General features: G+C 45.3%; 1 protein-coding gene across 2 annotated transcripts in view; it reads right to left on the reverse strand.

Annotated features, from left to right (window-relative positions):
- kcnip4a (potassium voltage-gated channel interacting protein 4a) overlaps positions 1 to 19,300 on the reverse strand; it is a 196,149-nt gene that overhangs the window by 91,825 nt on the left and 85,024 nt on the right. The window lies entirely within an intron of this gene.

Genomic DNA, 19,300 nt, shown 5'->3' on the forward strand with positions numbered 1-19,300 from the left:
GCTAACATAAAGAGCTTCCCGTCTGTCTATGTCATGGACAGAATGTTATGGAAGTCATAGAAGGAACAAACTGAAGGAGTTATGGCAGCTAAGGAAACAGTGAGGCATTTATAGCAGCTGCTCTACATCTGTAGCTTGCATGGCTATTGAAGCTGCCACCACTGGAGATTAAGTTTACACAAGTCCACCCCCCCACCTCCCTCAAAACACTACGGGCGACCAGCCTAATAGCATCTCCGTTAGGCACAACGCTAATGAAGATCTCCCTCAGCTTCGTGATCATCACCACCACCCCCTGCTGCTGCCCCATGCAATGTTTTTTGTCTCACTGTGTGAAACTGACGGATTCCCGCTTGCATAAGGCTGGAGTACAATCAAGTCGAATGCAAACTGTAGTAATGCGTATTCAAAAAATACGTTGCGAGTTATATATCTGAAATACAAGCCATATCGAAGACGGGGGCGGCTAACAAGCAAATGCCTCATCCAATTAACATCAGCCACAGACGGAACAACACGTGGGATTTGCAGAAGCCGGTTTTCTTATCCTTAGAAACCTCTCCTACCGTAGGGCAATTAGTAAAAGCAGGGGCACGGCTGTTGACTGAATTAGGACCTGACCTTCTTCGTGTCTGAAATCGGCGCGCGGGGGGGTAACTCCCTCGATCTCTCGCGTACGCAAAAGGCGGCACGGAGCCCAGATTCGCGAGCGCACAGCGGCAGGAAGAGAGGCGCGCGAGGTAGGCGCGCGCTCAGACGAGCTGTCTCGCTGGTGATGAATTACCGCTCCATGTGCGTTTAATTGTGCTTCTGACACCTCAAAGCCAAGCTGAAGCGGTGTGCCTGCGGTGCTCACAAAAAAGAGCGCGGTTATTGCGTTCCCCAAAGCGCCCCAGAGAGCGAAGCGGGAACAGAGCCACTCTGAGGAAAAATGAGAGAGAGAGAGAGAGTAGCGCAGTAAACATACCTCAGCTAATGGCTTGGCAGCTTTTATAAAGTGCACGCTGGACCTGTGAGTATACAGTAAGATTTAATGTTTAATTTATACACACTTCATAGCTGTGCCGCTACTTAAACCACACGGCACTGAGAACCTTTTGTGCAGAAAGTTCTGGAATTCATCAAATTTAGTAAACCTGGAATTTTAAATGGTCATGTAGATGATAAAGGATCAGATCAAGAAATGATCCAAATCAGAACATTACAGAACCTGTGTGTAAATCACAAACAGCACTGCAGGGTACACTCTGGGCTCCTGTCTTTCACAGGGCACACACACACACACACACACACAGTCACACATTATGGAGGTTTCCGAGTCAGCAGCCCTCCTGAAGTCTCCTCCTGGGGAGAGGAAGCCGGCGTCTCCTGGGATAAACACACACATTTGGAGGAGAGATGCCAACACGCAGAGACACCCGCGGGGCCGGCACGCGGCCCAGACTCAGAGGCGGCCTCGGTCACTTCAGGAAAGGCAGCTTATGATAGCCGTCCATCTTCCATCTGCTAATCCAGGACAGGGCCGCATGGTCAGCAGGGAGCCTTTCCCAGCATACACTGGGCACGAGGCAGGGGGGCACCCAGGGTGGGATGCCACACACAAAGTCACACACTATGTGGTTTTCATGCAAAGTGCAATTTAGAGATGCCAGTTCACCTAGACATATGCTGCTGGATGCACAAGAATTTCTCCCTGGTGTCAATAAAGTTTTAACGTATCGTAGAAGGAATCCAGACAGATCACCAGAAAACCATGTGACATAGGGATAGGAGGCAGGGCTTCGAAACCCCAGCCATGGAGCTGTAAAGTGCCAGTGCTATTCACTGAGTCACTGCGCCAGCCAGCTTCTTTATTTATTTTTAAAACGACACATATTGTAAAAATCCACAGTGACTTGTTATTAAGGCATGGTAAAGGTTTTACAGTGTACAACATACCTGATTGACTCAAGACCACGGATGCATCGCTGAGCATCACAGTCAGATAGTGAGTAAAGACAGGGCAAACTCCTCACATTGAGGCAGAAGGCGTTGAAATGACCAGCGTAGAGGCCAGAACTCGCAGGCTGTGTGAAACCAGCGGTACATAACACCAGTCTCACACTCCCAGAGCCGCAGCTGCAGTGAGTGGAAGCTGCAGAACTCTGCGTCGCAGCCAAATCACATGCCGGGCCACCGTCACCGGCGGCTCTGGCTCGACGCGTCATGCAATCTGCACTCCGTCGGAGCGCCACCTGTCCGCCAGCCACCTGGGCAGGGCTGTGATCCTGTCCCTGTCCCGCGGAGCAGCACGGGTCATCAAGGGGTCCGCTTTATTTTTACGGCTAGTGTTTCTGCCCTGTGCATTTTCCCATCGGGGCTCCGTGTTACAGTTTTCCTGTATCAGTGGCAGCAGAGGTGCTCTGTTAATATTGATCGAAGCTTTCAGAACATACAGTGTAGCAAAAAATTATTTGTACACTGTGAAAAAAATTGGTCAAAAATGGAAATGAAATTGAGGATACTGATTGTGAATTTTCATTACTCTTTTCCTCAATGCATTGGGGTTTTAGCCATGTTGTGAAACTCAACTAACCCTACAAATGCTTGTGAGGAGAATGACCACCAAGGCTACTTGTAGAAACTAAGGGCGCCTGCCTGTTTGGAACACCTGCTGTTATGTGTTGTGTTAAATGATCTCTATTATGACTGGAAACTCCTCCCATTGTCACATATCCATTCAACTCAATCCATTCAATGGACAGGTGTACAATAATTGTTTGAAAGGAAAAAATTACATAATTTGAGAACAATTCCAAAATGTGTTTTGAATAAAATTTTTCTTGTTTCTTTACATAACACATGTAATTGTAACATTTTACACAGTTTTTAAAGTTTGTTGTTCAATATCATGAATTTCATTTCCATTTGACCATTTTTTCACAGTGTACTAATAATTTTTGCCTACTCTGTAGTTACTATAGTAGTTGTCATGAATGTTGGGGCACGAACTGAGGAAGCTGGAGCAGGACTCGGGAAATTGGGTGAATATGGGATTTAATACAGGTAAAACACTCAGGAACATCTAACTACAACGCAATGTCAATGACCAGATGGGAAAACATACTTCCGTCGTCAGGCAGAATTCATCCTTACACACTAAAACACTGAATAATTCAGTCCCAGAAGAAAAAATTGTTCCCAATACCTAGAATACGGCTGTAGAATTCTTTGATAGTTCAGGATGATGATAAGGCGAAGAGGTCAGTTTAATGATGAATGGAGCGTAAGATTTCATCGCATAATAAACGGGAATGGGGGTGCTCATTTACTATATTTATCTTAGGGGGTCACCATCACAGGTCTTAGTCCTGTTTTTATCCGTGGTACTTTGACTCCGTTTTGGTTTAGTTTCATATTTCAACCTGTTACTACTAAACTATGAGGCTCTGAAAGTCATCGGCATTTTTTATTTCCGTACAAGCTTAGCTTTCATGGGGCAGGTTATTTGTTTGCCCCCAGAGGAAATAGCTACATTGACCCACAGAGCTCGCCACTGTAGAACAGTGCTTCCGGCAAATACGTGGGATTCGGGCTAAATGCAACACGTTTGGTGTAGTTTACAGGGACTCGAGCTCTCTGTAGTTACTCACCCCCAGCAAAGGTTACAGTCTGGGGTGCGGAGCTGGGTGATAATGTATTCTCAGTACTGTCACTCCTGCTTCACATGCAGCCATGTGTTGGTGGACTGCTGGTGTTCAGGGATTCCTCATGCCTGTGGCGCCCCTGCCTCACCATCCCAGCCACGCTGCCATGTCTGTTCCTGCCAGAGCTTCTTTATTGCACTCACCCTGCTGTCTCGTTTTGTCATTTTTCTGTTCATCACTTTCTGTCCCCCCTTCTGGTTTGAACCATTTGAAGGATATGGGGAGGTACCCTGCCTGCCTGGCAGTTTACCTGACTACCCCCTTCATAAAAACGACAAGGAAATGCCACTTTATTTGCCATTTGTACAAGTACACATTACGTAACGGTATTATGACATGCCATGGCATTATGGCTTTACTGCAGTATTTTGGGGTTATCGCAGTATTTTGGGGTTACTGCAGATTTTGAAATCTTGATGTCATACTGGGCAGGGATGGGAGGGTCCCCATGATAACATTTGCTACTTAACGTTGAGATCAGAATAGGGTTGCTTTTGAAGATAACATCAAAATACCATATGATGTTTGGACGGCAGGGTACAAATTAAATGCCACCAAGTGCAAAAGAATTCTTTAGTTTTTGTATATCCCATCATTGTCCCCTTTGTGGGGGTAAGAAACAGTCTTGGAGGTGCAGCGTCAGCCATTTATCCAGCACCCCTGAAGTAGAGCTAAAGGCCTCGCTGAAGGGCCTAAAAGGGATGTGACTATTCCAGCAACCACAAGATCCAAACCGGCGTCCTTCCGATCAAAGGTACAGAGGCTTAACCCGCTGAGTCACACACTAACTGTTTGACCAGAGCTCTCCCACCATCAGCCCGAATTAGCCCTGCACCTAAAGTTTAATTGCTGGGGGACTCTGTAATGTGCTTTGTGACAGTGGTCCTTGTTAGAAGCACTATATAAATTAAGTTGACTTGAAATGAGTTGAATTGAACTGATTAGCAGGGGAACAGATCACAGTCAGGGGGTAGAATCAGGGTTAAAGGTCACAGTCAGAGACATGGGGTGTTTCTCAATTACAAGAACGCAAAGACTATACTTGATAGTCTTGGCAAGACCTGGTTGCTAACTTGCCTCTCAAGAATGAACTTGGAGCACAGTGAATCATGGGACTGTTTGCAAAGGATGCAACTGGTGTATCCTTGATATTTGGGGCTGGCCACGAACAACATCTGGGGATTTTTACCATCCTCTGCACTTTTGTTGCTGAGTATTGGAACAGGTGAAGATGACGTAAAACAGGTACACAAGAACAAAAGTACGGTCAAGTACGCATATTGAGAATCACCCAGGGTCACACTCCACAAGTCCTCCCCACAGCTAGTCCACTGTGTTGCTGTGTACCTGGGTTGGGGCCATTCCGGAATGCATTCATCAATTCCAATCCAAATCAGGAACTGGAATTGGAATTTAAATCTCCCTGAAATTCAAATTCAACTCCAGTTCTGTTCCCCATTGTTTTCTTTTCCAATCCCAACTCCAGTTCCATTTCCTGATTTGAATTGGAATTGATGAATGCATTCTAGAATGGCCCCAACCCTGCTGTGTACTTCATACGCTATGCCTTTATTTACATCCAGCACATCCACATGATTTAACAAGCAGTCAAGCCAGCTATTTTCCTTAATTAGAGAACACCAATCAGAGCCAAGCGTACAAGATTGGTGTGACATGTTATGTGCCACCAGATGAAGAAAAGTCACAGTCACAGGCACCACTAGCAGGGAACCGTTTCAGGCTTGTGCTTGGTGAAATGAGGCATCTCCTAGCCAGCTACAAAAATAAATAAACACATAAATGTGCGTGTGAGATAATTAGCGCAACTGGAGCTGGCCACTTGGGGTCGGCACGTGCCACAAGCGGTCGAAAGTCTCACAGAAGCTCCTTGGCTGTATTCCCGATGGACCCTGACTCAGCTTTCCCCCAGATACATACCTGCTGTTAGTGTGTGTGTGTGTTTGTTTGTTTTTCCCAATAGGAAAAGTTACAGATGTGCAATGGCAGCTCCAGCTAATGGAGACTGAAAGCAGGAGCTGTCCATAGATGGCAAGACTGCATTATTCATGACTGGGAGAATGACCTCTACAGGTCTTTACACCCCCCTCCCCCCGCCCCCCATCCCAGAGAACAACTGCAGAAGCCTAACATTTTACACACATATTATATGTAGTATTCATCCTTCAGATCCAGTGCGGGGTCACAGTTTGCATATAGACTTTATTTGTTTTGTCTCTGAAATCAAATTTAACTTTAATTTTTAGAAAATCGAACATGGAAAATATCTGCAGAGCAGTAAATCAGTGCTGTGATGAAAACCTTTATTTCATACCTTGAGACCTTGTACGGACACCTCATAATCCTGGCTAATTCAGTCAGGACTGAACAATGCTTTCTCTAAATATCTTCAAAGGTAGCGGGAAAAAAAAAAATCGTATAGGGAAAAAAAAATCCCGACGTTTGTGTGCTACAGAGGCCGTTTTTAAAGCGAGGAGCGATCTCTGAAAGTGAAACATCACTGGAGGCACAGTGGGGCGGCCTGGCCTAGTTACAGCCTCCGCCGCTCACCTGACACCCAGATGCACTGCGGATAAACACGGCACAGCGTGCTGCAACGCCGAGCCGTGTTTAGCATTAACGACACAGCACCCAGGTGCCGTGAACCAATGCTACACCTGCGTCAGGAACAGAGGGTGATCTGATTGGACGCTGTTTTGCATATTAACTGCCTGATGAAAGACAAAACGTACTGAGAGGTACAGTAGCTAGAGAACAGGCCCTGTGCATTCACACATTATGCAAATCAGTTCATCCCCTCATTTGCATGTTTTTTTTCTTTCATTTTTCTCCCATTTTAAGATCAAGCGTATTACAGTGTGCATACAAGACCTGCTAATAAAAGGAATCATGTATGGCCCACAAAACGTTCATGAGAAGTTCATGCAGAATGCTGACGTGGCTAAATTGCTTTCAGGAATCCAATTATGCAAGACAAATGTGATTCCTACAAGGGGACAATGATGTTGAGAAGTGGGATACGATAATAAAATTAGGAAGCCGCTGTAATCCTGGCAGGCGGAAATACGGTACATCTTCAGTAACAGTGTAAACAGTCTTTGAACTGAACCACTTTTCCCTCACTGATAACGATGGATCTTTTTCTGTTTTATGGCTAATTCAAATCTGCACTTTCCAAATTAAAGATTAAACAATCACAAATACGCTTTTGTCACCAGCTGTGGATGGTGTAATGAGAGCTTAGTTAGCATGCACTGCACAGAGAATCCTCTGCCAGGTAGACTACTTCTTAAAAAAAATTAAAAAAAATAAAAAAACACTCCATGTCACATGACACAGGACAGTTAGCTCTGATTGGAGGAGTTGCGCACCGCTCATTGCCAATTGCTACCAACCTGCAGGCACCCCTATGGTCTGCAGGATGCTTATCAGTTGAGATCCATTAGTCCAGTGTTTCTCAACCCAGTCCTCAGCGAACCCCAGCCAGTCCACGTTTTTGCTCCCTCCCAGCTACCAGCCAATCAGGAACACCGAATAGCTGGTACAGGCGCGCTGGGAGCTGGGAGGGAGCAAAAACGTGGACTGGCTGGGGTTCGCTGAGGACTGGGTTGAGAAACACTGCATTAGTCATTGCATAACAACTAAATTGTCGCATCTCTGTAGGGTCAAAAGCTCTGGTTATAATCAGCACCTTCGTTTAATCAGCTTCACCAACTTCTTAACGGGTTCCTGATATTTTTGACAGCAGGCACGCTTTCACATTTCATCATCCCGTGCACCCTCTGAAACATCACCCTTTAAGTAAGAAGACCACTGTCTGGTATTGTTATAAAAAGCTCCATATTTTGGGTGACACCCATCTGGGTTTGAAATGAGTCACTTGTGAATTTCTGCAAGGCTCAACAGAATCTGGTTTCCTACGGAAAGAAACTTAGTGGAGGTACGGCACTCTGTGGGAGGAGACAATGAGTCAGTCAGGAAGACACCGTGAATAAATGAGTTACCTAACGAATATAAGATAAGTGCTGTGTGGGCATCACGCGAGGATCACTGGATTAGCAGATGTATGACACGTGGGCTGAGAAACTTACTCAAAAACTGCCCTTCAGGACCATTTGTATCCTGGTCAAATCAAACGTGAACCGATACAATGAAAGAAAAGAGTTTTACTAATGCTGCCATTGTTTTTTTACTATTCCTAAGCATCTGCTTATGGTGGTATGTGGCTCCGACAGTTAGGATGCTGTACGTATGATTTGAAGGTTGCTGGCTCAAACCCTGAGGTGGGCAGAATGATGTCACTGTTGGGCCCTTAACCTCCAATTGTTCCAAAGACTAACTTAGCTTCTTTTCTCAATTGTGTGCCTGTTAAATAAATATATTCCATTTGGATTCAAACAGGTAAGGTGGCTCATGGCTGTGGTGGCCAACGTTGTTTGGGGCCAAAAAAATATATATTGAATGACAGACAACATAAAATGAACTTGATAAGCAAAAAACAGCTACATTGGTGATTTGCATTAGTCCCTAAAGTTTGGAATGAAATTTTTAATTAGGAACTTACATTAGTCCCAAAAGATTGGAACGAAAATTTAATTTCCTCTGGCCATAAAATACATATTCAGATTGTGAAACTCAGCAACATTTAATGCAATAAACTGAAGCCTGGTGCACAGTTGGTTACCAGGCTGAATTATAGCAACACGTATACAGCCTTACAGGCCGTGCATTCAGGACCCTCACAGCTGACAGGCTAACCATGTGTCACACTGGAAATGACTGGAAATGGAGGGAAAAGTTATGCCTTATTTGTTACAGACGAGTACCAGAGCTCAGCGCATTAGACAGAGAACAGCATTCGGATACCCTTTATTCTCGGAGAGTTGCTAAGGCAGAGCAAAGCTGATGCGTCCCAATAGCATTTCCGTAGTTGGTTTTATATTCTGTATATGACATGGCTCTCTGCAGGCGCAGGCTGGATCCTCTGCCACTTCTAAGATCAGGTGTCTGGTCTGCCGCTCTGATTCACAGCCTCTGATGGGCAGGCCGCTCTATTACTCACTGCAGCTCACACACCACTGTGCAGGACCGGGATACATATGCTAACGTGATGCCCCAACACTCGGATAGGGGTGTAGCTAAAAATTCTGGGCTCCCTGACAAAATGTCACCTTGCCCCCTCACTCCCATACCCCCACTAGGGCTGGTGCTTTTAATCTGAAGAGTCTGTAAAATTTGCTGAGCAGGGGGTGGAGGGTGGTAACAGAACGTATACAAAAATGCGGGAGAAATCACGTCCCTTAGTGGTTCACTGTGGTTCATGGCATTATATTTTGAAATACGGGACGATTTCTCGTATTATATGGGATAGGTGGCAACCCGCTGCCTAATCTTATGTGTAATTTTATTGCTGGACCCCCTGAATCTGCCAGAGCAGTGTTTCCCAATGTGGTTCTCAGGGACCCACAGTTGATACACATTTTTGCTCCCTCCCAGCTCCCTGCCAGGCAGACCACATTTTCGCTCCCACAGTGAGCTGGGAGGGAGCAAAAACGTGGACTGTCTATGGTCCCCAAGGACCAGATTGGGTATTCATGCCTCCCCATTGAAGCCCTGTTTTCAGATGCCATATACCTTCCCATGATCCCCCATGGCCTGCTTCCCAAAATTACCATCACAGTCAATATTGCCAGTTTGACACACCAGTGAAACCTTTACCAAACTATCCGTCACACAAAGAAGTCTCAATCGGCAAATATTAACTTTAAATGGAAACATCATTCATATCCCACATGTTTTTTTCTTTCCCATGAAAGGCTGTATTGATTTTTTCCCCCCCTTCTAACAGAACAAAAAGCAGAATTTAATATTTGTAACCAGGGAGTGAGCAAGCATGACATAAACACTATACTTGTTCATGAGTTGTGGGAACAGCAGGTTCATTTCAGAAGCAGTGGCCAGGCAGGTTTGGGTTTGGATGCGTGTTTGATGGTGTGGTTAAGCCTTGGGGGGTGATGAGAAAGACACATGAACAGCAGAGTAATAAAGCTCACATTTTATAGACGAGGAACGATATGGCCTTAAATAGCATCGCGGCACATCTCCACTGTTAACTGATGCAGTTCAGCCTATTTCAGACCCAATTAAGTCAGAGCCTTTGTTCAGACACCGTAAAACCGCACAGCACGAAGTACAAGGACTTTGGTTTTATTTTTATTTATTTATTTATTTCCCCTCACTGATCTCCATGCCTCCGGGACACAAGCACAGACACGTGCGTCCAGACAGACTTCTAAAAATACACCACTATTTTCTATTCTAGTGGGATTCTCATTTGCAAACATTAGTGCAAATGAGAAAACTGATTACACTTGTTAAAGGCTGTAATTGGTACAGTACCGAGAAACCTAAGTGCTGCCTTGGAGTCAGGACCCGACGCGAACAGAAAGAGCTCCCAAGTAACCAGCTATGGGAGAAGTTTAATGGGATGCCAAGCGTCATTAGGACAAAATGAAACAACTGCAGATATTCTCTCTGTTCCGGCTCTCTCGTCTCATATGCAAAATCCTTTTGTGACGTTTATAGTGACAGAACACTTGTCACAAAACCTTTAAGAAAGGGGGATATCAATTTGTGTGTGATTCTGGGCATAAGTGTTAGCAGAATATCAAATAAAGACGGTACAGAATGAAATCACAGGCGCTGTAAAGGAACAGCCCTGACGGAACTCATAAATTCCCATGCCCAGTGTCACCTAGGTCAGCGCAGCTCATCTTCCCCACAAAAAGACCCAACTTCACTCTCTCTCCTTGGGGTGAGAGTTCTTTAACAAGCTCGCCGACACATAATTGTTCATTTAACATTAAATTAATGATTGAATTAATGAGAAGGAATATTTAACGTAATCCTCTGGAAACCAGAACAAAGAATTGGGACCAGCACTTGCTTATAACTTGGAAGGTTTGAGTCTTATCGACAATGAGACAGCAATGTCCCGGGAAAGCAAGGAACGAAGGACAAATGGGGACACACACACACACACACACACGCACACACACACAGGCTCGTTTTTATTTGGTCCCCACAATGTGATAAAACCTATTATTTTTTAGCTTGTGGGGATATTTTTCAAATCCCCCACAATATAAACTTAAATTTTATAAGAATCTGTGACTGCAATCAAAAAGTTTTGGTTATTGTCTGGATAGTTATGGTTAGGGTTATGCCTAAAGAAATGAATGTAGAGTCCCCCACAATAACAGGAATATATGAACTGTGTCTGCGCATGCATGTGCACACACACACACACACACTCACAGTTCATGGTTTCACTGACTAGAACTGTATGGCCCTTAACAGAACATAAATACAGGCTTATAATTTCTGTGGAGTCATAAAAGACCCCAAGATTTAGCTTTGACATCAAAAGGAAATCAGTGTGTTTTACGCACCCCTGCCGTGCATGCATGCAAAGCCCGGCATGCGGAATACTTTTACTGAAGACAGGAGAGCGTATTGCAGCACATAATACTACTACCTCTGCTTTCAAAAAAGGAGGAAATGCGGCTGCTTCAGCAGGGCTGCGCACGCTGTGCGATCACAGCCGATTAAAATGAATGCATACAAAAAAACATGCTCGATGGAAAAGAAAAAAAAACCTGCCTTCAATAATGCGCGCAGCTGCCTGACATGCGGCACTATGCAACCCACCCCCCCCCCCCACACCCCACCGCCGGCGACAGAGATACTACAATTTTTGTAAGGAGTGGGTTTTCAAGCTTCACAACCGCATTTACCAGAAAACCCAGACTCTTCGGAAAATAGCAAACGTTAAGTGGATCGCTTCACTCCGGGCAATGAAACAAAAGCTCGGAATTGCAAGCAGTCCATCCCTCTCGGGGAAATTTAGTTTTGCTGATGCACATCTGTGAAGCAACAAGGGCCGCAAGAGCAAACATTTGGATCCCAGTCCACTGTGTCACATCACACATAGCATGGTGCTGACCCTTTAGGGCGTTTGGGAAGATAACACAGGATAGATCAATCCTGGGGCCTTTGGAACACATTATTGATGCAGGATGCTTCCAGCAGCACCTCTCAAGCACAGCGGTAATGAATTAACCTGTCCAGTCAACGAGCACTAGATACCACGCTTGTCTCATTTGTTCCAGCAGATCGCAAATCTTCTGATCTTCATGAAGGGGGGGGGGGGTTCTTGGAACCCCAGCAGAGATACTGAAACAGTCTGACCCAAAGTATCGGTGACAGGCTGAATGCGGCACCAGACCAATTAGACACATAAATTTAGAAGCAGGATTTAGCATCGAAACGTTTCACGTCAGACACTTATGCCTCTTTCGAGCCGGGAAAACAAACAGCTTCAGACACAGCTGACGTCTCATATCATTTGCGTACAGGTGAAGGGAGGCAGACAGGCCTCAGTTTAATTTTCCACAGTACCTGGATGTGACAGAGTCACCATCTCCGTCGCTCGCAAGCTAATGTGGCGGCGTCCTACTTTTTTACCATTAGCTTTGGACACACGCTGCATTGACAGCAGTTTGCTGCCAAGACACTCGCCAGGGTATGGGCTTTCAATAACCATGCCCAGTCAAACGTCATGCTTTTTGAGCAGGCAGCCTGGTCTACTATGGGGTCCTCACACCTTCATAGCCAGCATATTATTTCATTTATCCATGGTGTTGGAGAACCTGTACACACCAAGCAACTGCTACAAATTCTTAATATGCATTTGCATTAGGTCAGCATGTATAACAGGAGTGCTAATAAAGTCGAAACACTTTGGCTTTATTACAGCTCTCAGAATTCTGCTGAAAAATTGTTTAATCACGTTCCTGGTTGTTTCCACTGCGGCACAAACTAATAACTGCATGCGGTGCAGCCTGTGGTACTGCAGTGAACAAAGTTCTGTAAGATCAAAGGCTCACTTTTCAATTACAGAGCAGCACTCAAATTACGCAGCACCCAGACATCTGAATGCAACACAATGGCTTGCAGTTGCCGCATGACATCCATATCAGTCAATTAATATAAATACCATCAGTATCAGCACAGCAAGCTGTTATGCAAAAGACTACCAAATTACGTAAACAAATATTTGCTCTGTAGCTTTCCTCTCCTCATACACACCTTGCACAAAAAGGTGAATAGTTCTTTCTGGAAAAAAGACATTTATTCCAACACAAAGAACAAGACTAACACTTTTTTAACGGGTACCGGAGTTAAATCAAGTGCCAACTTTGCTTTAAACCATCTGGAAAGTTCAACTGTGACTCTGGTCTGTTCAAATGGAACAGGCATATTTTATGCAGGGGCGTATATTAAATATTTAGCATTTGGCCAGGAGTTTCATATCCTGGCCTAAAGCTCTGAGAGAACAGGTGGAACATGAGCTGGGAAGCGCTGTCCAGGAACTAAAGCGGAGAAGCAGAGCTGCTTCAGGTCACTGGACGGTGACAGCACTCAGCCCTGGCTTGCTGCCCCATGTTTACCCAGGCCCCCCCCAGCTGAAAACGGGAGCCAAGCGCTTCATCCCTTTTTTTTTTTTTCCTTCTATCAGTCGGTACAAATTGCAGCATGGCTCAAAGGTTGATAGATGAGAGACAGGGCAGTTACTGAAGCAGTGTGGGACCCCAGATGAGAGACAGGACAGTTACTGAAGCAGTGTGGGACCCCAGATGAGAGACAGGACAGTTACTGAAGCAGTGTGGGACCCCAGAAAAGGGACAGGACAGTTACTGAAGCAGTGTGGGACCCCAGATAAGAGACAGGACAGTTACTGAAGCAGTGTGGGACCCCAGATGAGAGACAAGACAGTTACTGAAGAAGGTGGGACCCCGGATGAGAGACAGGACAGTTACTGAAGCAGTGTGGGACCCCAGATAAGGGACAGGACAGTTACTGAAGCAGTGTGGGACCCCAGATGAGAGACAGGACAGTTACTGAAGCAGTGTGGGACCCCAGATGAGAGACAGGACAGTTACTGAAGCAGTGTGGGACCCCAGATGAGAGACAGGACAGTTACTGAAGCAGTGTGGGACCCCAGATAAGGGACAGGACAGTTACTGAAGCAGTGTGGGACCCCAGATGAGAGACAGGACAGTTACTGAAGCAGTGTGGGACCCCAGATGAGAGACAGGACAGTTACTGAAGCAGTGTGGGACCCCAGATAAGGGACAGGACAGTTACTGAAGCAGTGTGGGACCCCAGATAAGGGACAGGACAGTTACTGAAGCAGTGTGGGACCCCAGATAAGAGACAGGACAGTTACTGAAGCAGTGTGGGACCCCAGATGAGAGACAGGACAGTTACTGAAGAAGGTGGGACCCCGGATGAGTGACAGGACAGTTACTGAAGCAGTGTGGGACCCCGGATGAGAGACAGGACAGTTACTGAAGCAGTGTGGGACCCCAGATAAGGGACAGGACAGTTACTGAAGCAGTGTGGGACTGCAGATGAGTGACAGGACAGTTACTGAAACAGTGTGGGACCCCAGATAAGAGACAGGACAGTTACTGAAGCAGTGTGGGACCCCAGATAAGAGACAGGACAGTTACTGAAGCAGTGTGAGACCCCAGATAAGAGACAGGACAGTTACTGAAGCAGTGTGAGACCCCAGATAAGAGACAGGACAGTTACTGAAGCAGTGTGAGACCCCAGATAAGAGACAGGACAGTTACTGAAGCAGTGTGAGACCCCAGATAAGAGACAGGACAGTTACTGAAGCAGTGTGGGACCCCGGATGAGAGACAGGACAGTTTCCCTAGCGGCACGGCACCCAAACTACTGCTCAGGACACAAAGGCGAGAAGGTACAGTATTTAGGTCCCTGCAGAGACATCCAGCCCCTCACTGATGTTGCTGTGGGCTCAGAAGCACATCCAACTTTAACCTCAGAGGCGAGACCTCTGTCCAGGACCACAACCGTCGACCAACAGTCGCTAAGCTGCAGGGAAGGTGATCTCAAGATAAATACTTAACAGCCAGAGATTAAGGGGAAGGAAAGCTACTGTTGAATACATTTTAATCAGTGCCTGATTTAATCCTGAAACAGCAGATGGGGCGACACACCAGCTAAACACCGACTTCAATAAATAATAACAATAAATAAATAAACTGCTGAGTCTGAGAAAATTCCATAATACTCCGTCGCCCACAAGTACCATCTTCAGGAAACCCTACTACGCTATAAAATAGCCAGAGACATGTGAGAACAGTTTGCTGTTAAAGCTACAGCAAGCAGCTTCTGGATGCAGTTAATGGTTTCTGGCTCTTGGAGACCAGCTAGAATGCCTGACGAGCCCAAAGCGGAACAGCAGGCGTGCAGGTGAGCTCAGCTCATTCCAGTACTAAACAGTGACCTGCATGACTGAAATTTGGGGTGCTAAATATCAATATTTTATTAGTAACATGTGTGAAGAAGAATTAGCTGAGGGAAGAATATCTTGCAGAAGTTACCAGAGGCAGGGTTAACATTAGCAAGCACTGAGGTGCTTGAGGAAGACGACGAAACAGAACACTAATATGGACCATGCAGTACAGCACCATGGCAGAAAATCAAGGTAATTACTGTATATTTCGCTTGACAGCTGTGGTGGTTTTTTTCTAAGTCATTTTATATTGTATTGATTAAATATATTAAATTACTGAAAATCAATGATAAGGTTTAAAGCTTCCATCAAAGTGATCCTATCGTGTTGAGTCTTGCTCTGCGTATCTTTAGAGGCCGAGAAACATTACAGAAGGTCTTAGCTGGGGAGGGTGTGGAGGCATCTGTGCCGCACTGTATCTTAGCCGATGTTCACAAGCGCCAACGCGCCTGCATGTCCTGCCCTGAGAGTGAAGGAGAGTGGAAAGCGTGACCAGAGCAGGGACGCGCTGCAGATATACGGCCAGGCTCCCGGGGAGGAAAGGAGGGCTCGCGTAGAGCTGAGAGGTGGAAATGACCCATTGGAGGCCAGGTATCGACAAGGTAACAAACGGCAACCCCGCCACCCCGAAAGACGACATGGATAAATCATTCAATTTGTTAGGCCCCCATGCAGCGACGGTGTCTCCGTGGATCTGTTTCACCCTGCCCCACAGAAACAATGCGCTCTGAAACACAATTCTGCAGCGCTGCAGGGTCCGGCCACACCTGAGATCCGTCAGGCATGCGGTCGCATTCGGCAGGGACGGGGTATCGCTTTTTATATTACCCACAATGCCCCTGCAATTGAACACATCAAAGCTCCCCTCCCCATAACTCTCCTAGTCTAAATTAAAAGCTTTGAAGATCCATTACTTTCAAATATATACTTAAAATAGTAAAGCGTGATACGGTAATTATAAATCGCTTCTGAGCACCACAGTGATTTTTTGATTTAGGACGTACATAGATGACAATCTGGAACCCCGCCTTTGGCAAAATGCAAGAACGCCGAGTTCTTTTCCGACAAGGCTTAGCCCGCAATGTCACAAATTGCTCTTTACGCGAAACGTTCTGGCGTGGCGCAGAGCTTGAGCCGAAGATAATTAAAAAAGAATTCTCAAGCGAGATGACTGGAATGGCGGGAGTTGTGGATCGATTTTTTCACTGATCCAGCGTAGTCAGCATGTAGCAGTGCCTCTGTTGATCGGCCCCCGTAACGCTGTATCGACTTCGTTCTTTATTACGGGTGACTGCATTGAGATTTACCATGTGGTGTGGTCAGGAAATCAGCAGCTCCTCTGGAAGATTTTAATGTAGCAGAATTAAGGTTACAGTCTCATTCAGGTGTTCTCCTACAGTGCCTGTATGGAAAATCTGCTGAGATTTAAATTACATGCTGTGTATGCAGACATTTTTAAAATCCCTGTACAGTTTAGAAGGATTAAATGCAGATGAGATTAATTTACATTCTATACATTGTGTCCCCCAGAGAGAAGTTATTATAAATTTTCCCCAGTTCCAAGCACATATTAAACAGCGATTATCTTTTATGAGTAGCCTGGAAAAGTTGTCTCAAATGACATCACCGTGCTGGCATGTGCCGGCCATGAGGCAGGGCAATGGCAAAGGGTTCGATTAAACTGATTAGTTGTGTCTCCATGGTGACTGATCACTGGACGCAGACCCACTAGCACTTGGGATAATGATGGCTGGATGACCCCAGTTAGACTGCTGGGCTCATTAGGGTTTAAATAGGGTTTACTGGGAGGATTTCAGGAGAGCTCAGGGATTGTGGGGTGATATGTGTGTGTGTGTGTGTATACACACAGGGGACTGAGCAATGTGCTTCTTGTTTGCTGTGGTTCTTCTTGATGGTATTTAATTTCTGCAGTGTGGATTGGATCCTCATCCCCGTTTGTCTGAGCATTGACATCTGACACTCCTGCCCAGATCTTACTGCACTTCGCCGGACACGTCACTCGATTTTAGTGCGAATGTCAGGTGGACGCTGTTGGGGATCCTGAATCAAAGCAAACGTCAGGATACTAGGTGTGCGATTGCAGAACCATCGCAAAGTAAGGCGTGAATTAGAATGACATCTGGGGATGTGACGGCCACAGTTAACTGGTACCATTTCAGATGTACTGTAGTGCTGCACTTCATGGAGCTTACATACTGCAGTGCAGCAATATTTACAACAAGAGTAAATATCAAACGACCACAGTCCATCCAGAAATATGACTGCGCCTGCTGTAAGTTCCACGGTTGACATTTATTAACTATGAAACTGTCTGAAACTGAATTAATCAAACGGAGATGAATCAGAAGGTGGCTGGTGTGAACGCTTTATTTGCTGAAGACTGAAAATGGAATTTCCAGCCTTCTAAATAAATTTACTAAATAAGACGTCTCGGTGGGGGGTAGCTGGGGACCTCTTATTTGTAGATGTAAGACGTCACGTGGAGAGAAGTGAGAGACGCTAATCCTGTTACATAATCCACGCTGCAGTAATGCAAGGAGGAGCAATGACGAGGAGCCAGCAGTGTCCAACAGTTGGTCGGGAGACAGATCAGCAACTGGGAACGTGATTTGACGTCTTCCTGCCCAAGACCTCTGCAGCGAGAGCAGCAAGCATGCGCATGCCTCGGCGCATTAATTAGCGGGAAACTCACATGCTCACTGGGACCTTTATTGACGCATGCACTTCCACCACAAATTCGATTGGGTCCCCCGTTCCTATGAACCGACTTCATTAGACGTGGCCGAGGTTTGAAGGTGGTGATCATGGTACTCCCCGCCTCCTTTGATCAAGCCATACGCAAAGTCACGGGGTAATCTTAAAAAGGCCAGTGGAGGACGGGGCTTGGGAGGCAAGGGGAGTCTGCATGCCCCCTCAGAAGTACTTGGGCACCGGAGCCACTGCATCTTGATTACCACCTTCGTGTAGGTCAAACGGAACAAGCAAAGAGGCTTACCCAGTGGGACCAAGAAAACAGCACCGCGGACTTAAACGACCTAACGGGGCTAAAGGTTTTCCTGCTCATTCTAAACGAGCTCTGTATGTCCTCAATAATCAGCTATGAAACCGGCAAGTCAGTCAGACCATCTGGCTGCTTGAAGCCAGTGTATATCCGGATAACACAATGTCAAAGCCATAACAGCGTCAAAAGATGGAGCTTTGAGTAGGTATGTTTATTTTATTACGTAATAAATCTGTGTATATTACAGTAATTAGAAAACCACAGCCCCAAACTTCTACTGAGACAACTAAGCATGCTATTTAACAGAACGTCAAAATCGTTCTGTGGGGACAGCCGCATTGTGAGAAGGGCAAAGATCTAACAGCCTTTAAGTTCATTTCTGGAAATGTTTAATGGACTAATGGACCTACCATAAATCAAGAGGATTTTCCAGTTCATATTTTATTCAAATTTAATTCATTTCACAAAGTGCTGGATCATGATTCCAGTACTTAGACACTGTTTTTTTCTCCTTCTTTCTGATATTTTATACAAAACTGTCACATTTAAGTCCTATACCGTGGTGACTAACGTCTCAAACTACTCATTAGATTTGAAGAGTGGACTCTTCCTATTTTCATTTCAAACCAAATTAGAAGACATTCAGTGCGAAGCAGATGACACAATTGAGCTTTCATTTACAGAGCGTACAGCATGAAGTCGTAATGAGTGCTAGCATTCCTACCTGCTGTAAGAGTGAAGGACTTTATCAAGGTCACTTTACACCTTACAGTACAGGACATACTGCAGGATTTTCCCGTGGACAATGACACACACAGGGGCATCAGACACTGCTGACAAACATCATAGAAAATATAATGTTTCTACTTTATTGCAATTATGGCACATTTTGTACCCTTGTAGCACATAACTGAAATGTAATAGCCACAATCCACAAATTAAATGTTAATGAAACATGACTGAAAATCTTAATTTTCATCCAAGCAGAAAATGTTATACAGTAAATCTGTAAATGGCGTGGTATTAGCTTCTAACTTCAGAGAAAACTGAACTTCATTTACACTGTTAAGAAATGAAAACAAGTCTTGACAAGCAATGTTCAACATCTGCATTGTTGTTTTTCTGCAACATCTTACTTTAAAATCCCCGTCTAACAGTTTCTGTCACCACGCTGGGGAAAAAAAA

The sequence above is a fragment of the Paramormyrops kingsleyae genome, chromosome 12, assembly GCF_048594095.1.
Source record: "Paramormyrops kingsleyae isolate MSU_618 chromosome 12, PKINGS_0.4, whole genome shotgun sequence".
Classification (NCBI taxonomy): Eukaryota; Metazoa; Chordata; class Actinopteri; order Osteoglossiformes; family Mormyridae; genus Paramormyrops; species Paramormyrops kingsleyae.